The sequence below is a fragment of the Onychomys torridus genome, chromosome 16 (assembly GCF_903995425.1).
Source record: "Onychomys torridus chromosome 16, mOncTor1.1, whole genome shotgun sequence".
Classification (NCBI taxonomy): domain Eukaryota; kingdom Metazoa; phylum Chordata; class Mammalia; order Rodentia; family Cricetidae; genus Onychomys; species Onychomys torridus.
Genome location: NC_050458.1, coordinates 54514380 through 54525011, shown reverse-complemented (window position 1 = coordinate 54525011; position 10632 = coordinate 54514380).

Sequence of the window (10632 nt, the reverse complement as noted above, 5' to 3'; positions counted from 1 at the left end):
CAGCCAATGTAGCCTTTGAAGCAGTAAACAGTAGCTGCTTGATTTTTTGAAGGACTATCCCTCTCACTTCACCTATTTCCTGATTTATCTTTATCAGTATGGTGGCATTAACATTAGTAGTTTTGCTAAAGACACATGCCATTGTCCATATCTCTTTCTGCATCCCTGCTACAAGTCCAGATATAGGATGGAAGAACACTACAGCAACCACAGTGGTAATAGGATCCAACACATGAAAATTCTCATCAAAACCAGCAGGGACAGCGCATGAGTGCCACGGGTGATACATGGGCTATTCAGGCAAGATGTGCAAAATACTACCTAAACCACAGACTCCTGCAAATTCCTTTTTATCACAGCTTCAAAACAGTTATTACAAAAGAATGCCCAACCTGCAGGAAGCTTTGTCCCAGCCTTCTAGGTAACATTTACAGTCGAGCTACAAAGATTAGGCACATCATTGTTGCATGAATCCTAAATGATCTTATAATAAAAACCTGGAGTCAGATATTGGGGTAAATGCTAAAAGATCAGAGACAAAAGAACAAGCCACAGCCACTTCTCACCTCACCAACTCCACAAATCCTCTGACTGAATGCCTCTGAGTCCTCAGCAGAAGGGCCCAGTTCCTGTCTCCTCACGCCTTATATGCCTTTCTCTGCCCAGCTATTTCACTTCTTATCTCAACCTTCCTAGTGCTGAGATTAATGGCCTGTGTGCTGCCCAAACACTGGGGTTAAAGGTGTGTGCCACCACTACCTGGCTCTGTGTCTTTCCTAGACTGGATCAATCTCATATAGCCCAGTGTGGCCTTGAACTCACAGAGATCCAGATAGATCTCTGCCTCCTGAGTGCTAGGATTAAAGGTATGTGACACCACTGCCTGACCTCTATGTTTAACTCTGTGGCTGGCTCTTCCTCTGATCTTCAGGCAAGCTTTATTTCTTAGATTACAACTATCACCATACATCATATGCAGTATATATATATGCATATATACAGTGGCTGAAACTATGGGCAAATGATGGTATCATCCATTGAGAAGCCACCATATCTGCTGAATGGCTAAAATCATCTCCTATTAGAGTATAAAAAGCTGTTCTCACCGCTGGGCGGTGGTGGCACACGCCTTTAATCCCAGCACTTGGGAGGCAGAGGCAGGCAAATCTCTGCAAGTTCGAGGCCAGCCTGGTCTCCAAAGTGAGTTCCAGGAAAGCTATACAGAGAAACCCTGTCTCAAAAAAAAATACTTATAAAAAGCTTTTCTCACATCCAAGGCCCATTAACTTGCCTTAGAACCATTCATTAATGTTCAATGTCCATTGTAGGTTTAAAAAAAGTTTCTCATTAGAGCCCTAGTTGTACCAGTATCTAATAAATCTTGACATTCTTTTATCAACACCTTACACTCAGGTTTCTGTTCAGAAATTAAAGTATTATACCAAATTTAAGTGTTAGTACTGCCAAAGCTCTGGCCTATATAGAAGCAGTTGCATAATTCTTTCTATAGCAGGTAAATGGACCACTTTATCTACTGATGCCAACTTGACCTGTATAATTTGAATCTTTGATGGACATTTAACCCTTTAAGGGTATAACTACTTCTTCCCAATGGGATCCCCATGGGTACTGCTGGGAGAGGACAAAATATCCCAGTTTCTATAATTTGGACATTTTAATCATGAGTTAAAATTAAACTTCTATCATTTTTAAATCAGCAGCTGCATTGCCAAAAGTTACTGCAAGGCCTCCTCATTTAAAATCTGTTGATCTCCCTGCACTGTTGGCCAGGGCCTTTGGAAGGGACCTGTCAACAAGTTTTCCAGATCGGTTAGAGGCTTGCCTTGTTTGTCAAATTTATCAAATTTATAAGGACATTGCTCAGCCAATGCCTTCCTTTTTACAGTGGGGGCCAGATTGTAGTGTTGCCTTTTTATATTATTCTCTCTCTCTCTCTCTCTCTCTCTCTCTCTCTCTCCAATCTGTTTTCATGTGACCCATTTTGCCACAACTAAAGCATTTTACTTGTTTTTCTTTCTGTTTGAAAACAGCAACTATAACAGTGCTGTGGTAGTTTGAATGTAATTGGCCCCCATAAGCTCATAGGGAGTGTCACTATTAGGAGGTGTGGCCTTGTTGGAGGAAGTGTGTCACTGTAGGGGTGGGCTTGAGGTTTCATATATGCTCAAGCCACACCCCGTGTGTCAGATCACTTCCTGTGGCCTGATGATCAAGATGCAGTTCCTTCTCCACTCTCAGTTCCTCCAGCACCATGTCTGCCTACATGCTGCCATATCCCACCATGATGATAATGGACTGAACCTCTGAACTTCAGGCCACCCAATTAAGTGTTTTCCTTTACAAGAGTTGCTATGGTCATGGTGTCTCCTCACGGCAATTGAAACCCTAATCCTAAGACAAGTGCATTATAAGTGGGGTAGCCCGTATCTGTGCAGGCCCTGATATATTCTTCCAAAGATCTCCCTGCAGCCCATAGAGGGTGCATAACCCTTTGACATTCTGAATCAGCATTATCAAAAGCCAGTATATGTGGTATGATATTTTGTTTGTGTTCTGACAAATAATGCTTGCTTGGAGATCAGAGGGCAGAGCTAGTCACTAGTTAACCATAGAGGCTAGGCAATGGTGGCACACATATTTAATCTCAGCACTTAGAAGCAAGAAGATCAGGAGTTCAAGGCCACTCTGGGCTACATGAGATTGACCCAGTCTGAAAGAGAAATAGAGCCAGGTGGTGGTGGTGCACACCTTTGATCCCAGCACTAGGGAGGTGGAAACAGGAATATAAGGTGGGTGGAGATAGGATCTTGGGCCTAATCAGTCTGAGGATTCATAGAGACAGGATCCTCCATTCAGTCTGAGGATTTGTAGAGACAAGACTGCTCATATTCATTCTGAGATTTCATAGAGGTAAGAAGTTTCTGGCAACTGGCTGCTCTGCTTCTCTGATGTTTCAGCTTTCACCCTCAATATCTGACTTGGGAATTTTATTGTTAAGACTAATTAGGATAATGATTCAAGAATATTTATGAACATATCACTGACTTTGGCTTGAGATACAGTTTTCCTTATTTTTTTTTCATAGTTTAGCCACAAAGTCCACATAAGGTTCTGAATTGCCCTGCCTAATCTTGCTAAGGGAAGATGGATCTTTTTGGTGCAGTAATTTTTCCCAAGCTATAGTGCAACAAGATGGACTTGGTTTATTTCTAAGTCATCATGTCAGAGTTGCCTCTCCATTCTCATCCAGTCTCCTTTCCCTGTAAGCTGCTCTGATCCCGTCAGCAAATACAGAAATCATCTTACCAGCGGTATTTTCTTTGGGTGGAAACTCAAAGTACTCCTCAGGCAAACTCTCATCTGATTTCAGCTCAAGCTCCTCCATTTTCTGCTTCACAGATACCTTGCTTCTTTTCTCAGTTTTACTTTCATAAGTGGTGTCTCCAACTCTGAAGCTGCTGAGGAGTGGAGCCTCTGCAGAGATAAAGTATTGATATAATAGGATGAAAGGGTAGATTAAGAAACTTACTTCTAAAAAGCAACAACTTGTTCAAAATGTTTTGCATTGGTATAGATTTTAGTCTATTGATACAAACTTAAAGTTAATTTTGTTATACTGTGTATATTTCTACTCTTGTTTAAGGTATTATGTTTGAACAGCTCATTTAAAATTGTAATGGATAATTAAAAATAGATTAATAATTAGTCATCTATGATAATCATACTCGTAGCCATGTTAGTTAAGTCTTCTAGGTATACGCAGAGATCTTTCAGATAGATAGGTAATCTTCAAATATTTCAAAGACCTACAGAATACGGCATTTAAAATATTTTTAAAATTTAGACTTTCTGGACAGTGAGACATATCTGCTCCTGGCAGCACCGATTTACTTCAGAGAGGAGGATGGGCATTAAAGACACTTCATATGGAGTTTATCTTCACCATGGCAAAAATAACCATTTGGGCAAGAAACTGTTCTTGCCTGGACTGCTTGATCAACTGGACATGCAGGACCCATAGAAAGGTTACCACTGAACTTTGCTTGACAAAATGGTCCTTCAGGTTCCTGCTTTGCAGAGGAAACTGCCAGACATTCTACAGGACACTGAGAGAAGTGACCAAGAGACTCTAGCCCTGTGGGCTGAAGACAGATGCCCCAACTTTACAAAGGAACATTAGATGACTGTCCAGGCTGCCAGCTGCCTCTCTCTACCCTGCAAGACTCCCAAAAGTTGCTTGCATCCTTCTCCTGGTTATCAGGTAATATTATATCCTTCTGAGGTCTTTGATGTAGTTGAAGACTAGATAGTTATAATTTTCTCAGTTATGATAAAAGATAAGTTAGATATAAAACTTTAGACTCACAAATATAAGATAGGATATCTTCTTTAATATTGTAACTATAATTCTTGCTTGATAATTGTTTTGTTATCTGAAATTTTACTATATAAAAGTTAAAACCTTGCTTTTAAAAAAAAAAGAAAATGGGAAGTGCTGTGGGTTGTTCTGTATGTCAAATGTGTTGATCCAATTGGTCAAAATAAATGAAATGCTGATTGGCCAGTAGCTAGGCAGGAAGGATAGGGTAGGCGGGACAAGGAGGAGGAGAATTCTGAAAAGTGAAGGCTTGGGGGGGGGGGGGGAGACACCACCAGCCGTTGCCATGACAAGAAAGAGATAAGGTACTGGTAAGCCATGATCCACATGACAAAGTATAGATTAATAAAAATTGGTTAATTTAAGATAGAAGAAGTAAATAACAAGAAGCCTGCCATGGCCATACAGTTTATAAGTAATATAAGTCTCTGTGTGCTTACTTGGTTGGGTCTGAGCATCTATGGGCCTGGCGGGTGAGAGAGATTTGTCCTGACTGTGGGCCAGGCAGGAAAACTCCAACTACAATAAAGACATCGAGTCACCAAGAGACCAAATGTGCGGTGAATGACCTCTCCCTTGTGGTGAGTGTGTCTGAAAGTCCCACCACCTCTTTCCAGTATTTTTCCCTTAATGTCCCTTGTGGGGGTCAGAGGAGCCAATAACAGACTTTAATGTATTTCTTCAGGAGTTGAAAGTTTTCCCCAGAGGATCATACTCCAAAAGTCTTAAGCAAAGCCCTTAACCATTTAAGATAATTCTCAAGCTTAACTTCTACACGTTCACGGTAATTTTGCCCCATCTTTGCTTCCCTGACTATCTTGGTACTCAACCTAGGTAGGATTTCCATATTTGGGGGAATCTCTACCCTGATTTTCAAGCTCCATGCTGGGTGCCACTTGACCACCTGCCCCATTTAAGTTTCTGTGGAGCAGAGGATGTGCCAAAGACCTTGGTCAGGTACCAGGGTACTCCAGGTATTTGAGCTCAAGTAATGCAAATAAAGCCCTTCTCATTTTTATCATTAATGAAAGAAAAACATGAGGTGGTGCTCACAGTTAGTTTCAGCAAATACAAGTAGAGCCCTTGCTTACATCTTGGTTACATCTTACCATCTTTGGTCATCTGAAAAAGAACTGAAACTGTTCCTCCCAGACCTTTGCCTTTCTCACAGAGATAGTGTGTGCTTACCAGGACATTCCCTTCATTCCCTTGCCTTCGAGTGCACTCAATTATAATTTATGCAGTTCTTTCTAGAAGGCCACCTTGTGTGAAGAACATTCTGCACTCTGCCACACCCATAGTTCACAGTAAGTTCACAGTTTTCTTACACAGCCCTCCCCACAGTATTTGTATGTTAAGAATATACTCACATAAAATAATATGTTACATTGAACATAGAACATTTGTCTCAGTGGCAGGAAAAGTAACAAGGGTTATAGGAGCCTCTCTAGTCAAACAAAACCAAAAGGATAATAAAGATTTTGCTTAACTTAATATGAGATCACCTAGACAGAGAGAATTCATTCACTGAAGATACTTTCTCTCAAACTTTTTGATAGCATTTATAAATTCAAATAATTTATAAACATGGACACTAAAATAAAGGAATAAGTAAATTCTTACTGTAATACAAATCCCCATTTCTGTAACAACATGTTAATGCTAAACGGTTCAAACAATGATGCCATGAGGAACATTTAAAGTATTAATGCACTGCTACCAGCTCATGCTTAAAGTTACTGAAGCATGGGGACAGCTATAAGACAAAAGCCTCTTATTTAAGGGTGACTGTCCCTTTACATGCTACTCTCTGAATGTAAGTGACTATTCAGTATCCATGTCCAGAAGAGGAAAACACTCAAAATAGATTGCTAATGCCCAAATCAGGGCAAAAGACCAGAACATATATTTCTTCAATAGGTCCAGGCTGCTGTGCAGGCTGCTCTAGCACTTGAACCATATGATCCCACAAACTCAATGTCACTTGAGGTGTCAGTAGCAGATATGGATGGTCAAACCACTATTGGTGAATCTCAGAGGAACCTCTTGGGACTTTGGAGCAAAGTTCTACCATCATCTGCAGACAATTATTCTCCCTTTGAGAGACAGCTCCTGGCCTGCTATTGGGCCTTAGTGGAAAACTAAATGTTTGACAATAGGCCACCAAGTTACCATGCAACCTGAGCTGCCCATCATGATCTGAGTATTCTCTGACCCACCAAGCCCTGGAGCAGATGTGTACAGCAGCAATCTATTATCATATGAAAGTAATAGTACCTGGTTGGACTAGAGCAGGTTCTGGGGACATAAGCAAGTTACATGAAGAAGTTGTCCAAATGTATCAGTTTCTACTCATAATTCCTTCTGTTAACAACCTTCATCTATAGCTTCATTGGATGTATCCTATGAGCCGTTGATTGAGGAAGGGAAGGCCAGGGCTCAATTTACTGATAGTTCTATACATTCTTCAGTCACCACCCAGAAGTGGACAGCTGCATCATTAGAGTCCTGTTCTAGGACAATCATAAAAGATACCAGTGAATGGAAATCTTTAGTGTGCAGAATTTTGATCAGTATATATGGACTTACATTTTGCTTGGAAAGATTAATGGATATATGTGCTATTTACAGATTCATGCTCTGTAGTCAATAGATTGCTTGGATGGTCAGAAACTTGGAAAGGGCATTGTTGGAGAATTGGTGAGAAAGACATCTGGGGAAGAAGTATGTGGACAAGGATGTGGAGATAATTGTGTCCTATGTAAATACTCATCAAAAGGTGGCTTCAGAAGAGGAGAAATACATTAACCAAGTAGATAGGATGTCCCATTCTTTGGAGAGTCAGCTTCTTTCCCCATTTCCCCAGCCATTTCTGTCATCACTCAATGTGTGCAAGCCATGGTGACAGAGATAGAGTTTAAGCATGGGCATGACAACATGGACGTTAACTCACCAAAGCAAACGTGGCCATTACTACTGAGTAACAGATCTGTTAGCAGCATAAAACAACACTGAATCCCTAAAATGGCACCATTATACCAGTTAGTGGCTTGATGGCTGGTTGACTACACTGGACCAAGTCCTTCACAGAAAGGGAAACACTGTCCCCTTACTGGAATAGATGTTTATTCTGGTTGTGAATTTGCCTTTCCTGAACATAGTTCTTCTTCCAAAACTGCCTTCCATGAACTTTCAGTATTCCTTATCCACTGCCATTGTTTTCCACACAGCTTTGCTTCTGACCAAGGAACTCACAGCCAAAGAAGTGTCCCAGCAGACCCATGCTCATGGAATCCACTGATCTTACCATGCTCTCGCCAATTTTTAATCAGCTAGCTTGTTACCATGATGGAATTGTCTTTTGAAGACAGGGTTACAGAACCAATCAGATGGCAGAAGCCTGGAGGGGTTGGGCAGAGTTCCCTAGAAAGTGGAAAATGCTTCGAATCAGCATCCAGGATATGGCACAGTTTCTCCCATAGGCCCAGTAATCAAGACATGGAAATGGGAGTAGGTTCTGCTCTCTGACACTCCTACTGATCCACTAGGAAAATGTTTGTTTCCTGATCCTTTGAACTTAAATTCAGCTAATTTAGAAATTTTAGGTGCAGATAGGGGAATACTCCTATCAGAAAACACAAGGGTCATGCCTCCAGGAAAACCTGCTGATGTGTTTGCTGAAGTCAAGTATAGACTGGGTAGTAGAAAATGTAGTTGTAAGTACCAGTAAAGGCCACATGACTAGTTGCAGAAATGTAAGTTATAACTGACAAGAGTGTTTCTATACTATTTTATTACAAATGCATTTGTTCATACATAGACATACTTTAAGGATGTCTATGTTTTCTTTCCTCTATTTCTTTATCATGTCCCACAACATCAATTTGGATAATATCAGTGGTTTTCAAATTTAAATTAAGAAGCACTAAAGGAATATCTTTCTAGGGATGTTGCCACTGATTCTACAATATTTAAGTTTTGAGGTTGTACCTGGGATAGTTATTTCATGTTAGGAGAGATTATGGCCTAGTTATTTTTTCTGTTTGGAAATTAAACGTACATTATGAGATGTGATTGTGTGTTAAACTGACAAGCATTGGACATGCAATGGCTAATCTTGATTGTCAACTTCACTACATTTGGAATTAACTAAAAACTAAGGAGCTGGAGAGGCCTATGAAGGCTTTTCTTTTTGTTGTTATTGTTTTGTTTTGTTTTTCAAGACATCATTTCTCTGTGTAGCCCTCGCTGTCCTAGAACTTTGCAGATCAGGCTGGCCAAGACCCACCTGTCTCTGCCTTCTGAGTGTTGGAATTAAAGGTGTGTGCCACCACACCTGGCTGGATTTTCTTGATTGGATCGTTTGAAGACCCAACCTAAATCTGGGACACGCTTTCTGGTGACAACCCACATAAAAGGACATGGAAGAAGCTAGCTTTCGCATTTTGGCTGCTTGCCCTCACTATCTCTGGAAAGTACCTGACTTGGCACTCCATTGGTGTTAGAGCTCCCTGCTTTGGGATTCCAGTGTAGACTGAGACCAGCAGATCTCTAGGACTTCCCAGAAATGCTAACATTTGATTGGAACTGCTGTGTCATCCATTCTCACAAACTGAACAACTATAGGATCTTTGACCTTTCTGCCAGGAGAAATCTATTGCTGGACTACTCAGACCACAGCCTATAAGCCACTCTAATAAGTCATAGATATACATACATACATAGAAACACACACACACTCACACGCACTCGCGCGTGCGTGCGTGCGTGGGTGTGCATGTGTTCCTTCAGAGAACTTTGACTTATACACACATTTATGTATATTCTGTAAAGATGATTTTGGAAACCTTGTCACTGTGATGTGAGTTCCGTTGAACTTTCCATCAACTGTTCATACCTACCTGTGACTTTGAATCATTGTCTGGTGTGTGGCACTCACACTGTTACATTATCACATGCAAACTGAAACACAGTCTCTGCCATCCTAGGGTTTTTCTTCTTTCAGGGAGTGACAAAGAAGTTCAAGTAAGAAGACAGTGTTGATGGGGCCCAACCTGAATTGAGGTTAGTTGAATGTAGATGGACACAAAACAAAAAAACAAAAAAACAAAAAAAAAAAAAAAAACTAAGGCAGCCTCCCTGGGATGGTGGATTCTTGTTCCCAAAAGACTCTGAAAGAAGCAATTTCAGGAATACACAGGGGCACGTATATAGACAGGACCAATAGGGAAAGAGAATAAACTATGAAATACCCATATTAAAAAAATACCCAAGCCAACATCTGTTTAAGGGACTTCCAGCCTTAGGCATCATCCATGTCAAATGTATAAAGCTGGTCCTTTTCTCTTCTTGGTGGCTTGTTCTTCTGCCTTTCCCAAGTGTTCACGTCCTTGTTTGAGCCAGAAAATGAACTCGACGTTCCACTAGACAACGACCAACATCCCACTTACATTTTGCTATGGATATCGCTCTGTGTAAATAAAATTCTGATTGGCCAGTGGCTAGGCAGGAAGTATAGGCGGGACAAGAGAGAAGAGAATTCTGGGAAGTAGAAGGCTGGAGAGAGAGACTACCAGCTGCCGCCATGAGAAGCAACGTGTAAAGACACTGGTAAGCCACAAGCCATGTGGCAAAGTATAGATAAGCAGAAATGGGTTAATTTAAGATAGAAAAGGTAGATAACAAGACGCCTGCCACGGCCATACAGTTTGTAAACAATGTAAGTTTCTGTGTGCTTTCTTGGTTGGGTCTGAGCGACTGTGGGACTGGTGGGTAAGAGAGATTTGTCCTGACTGGGCCAGGCAGGAAAACTCTAACTACAAATGGCGCCCAACGTATTGGCAAGAGTTTCCACCTAAAACCTGAGAAAAAAGATTCTAAACGGAGCTAAAAACAGCTTCCTGGTTGTCTCTCTCAAGTTAGCGGCAGCCTGCCAGTTTGAGCTACTGTGGCGGGTTCCTGGCGTGTGCGTCTGACCTGTACTGCGGCGGGAATGAGGAATCTACAAGCAGCACTTTACTCTGCTGCGTGGTGGATTTAGCCTTTGGTAGTTTAAAAAAAAAAAAAGTTTCTGGGTTATGCACTGCTTTGATAGAACTGCTTCTGATAGCTGATGGTACACATGGCTCCAGAAACAGAGCTGGCGGTAAACAGTGCCACCGCCATGTTGGAAAGCTGAGGTGGGCGGAGCCAGCAGCCACAGCAGCGTTTCAGTCTTACAAAGATGGATATTA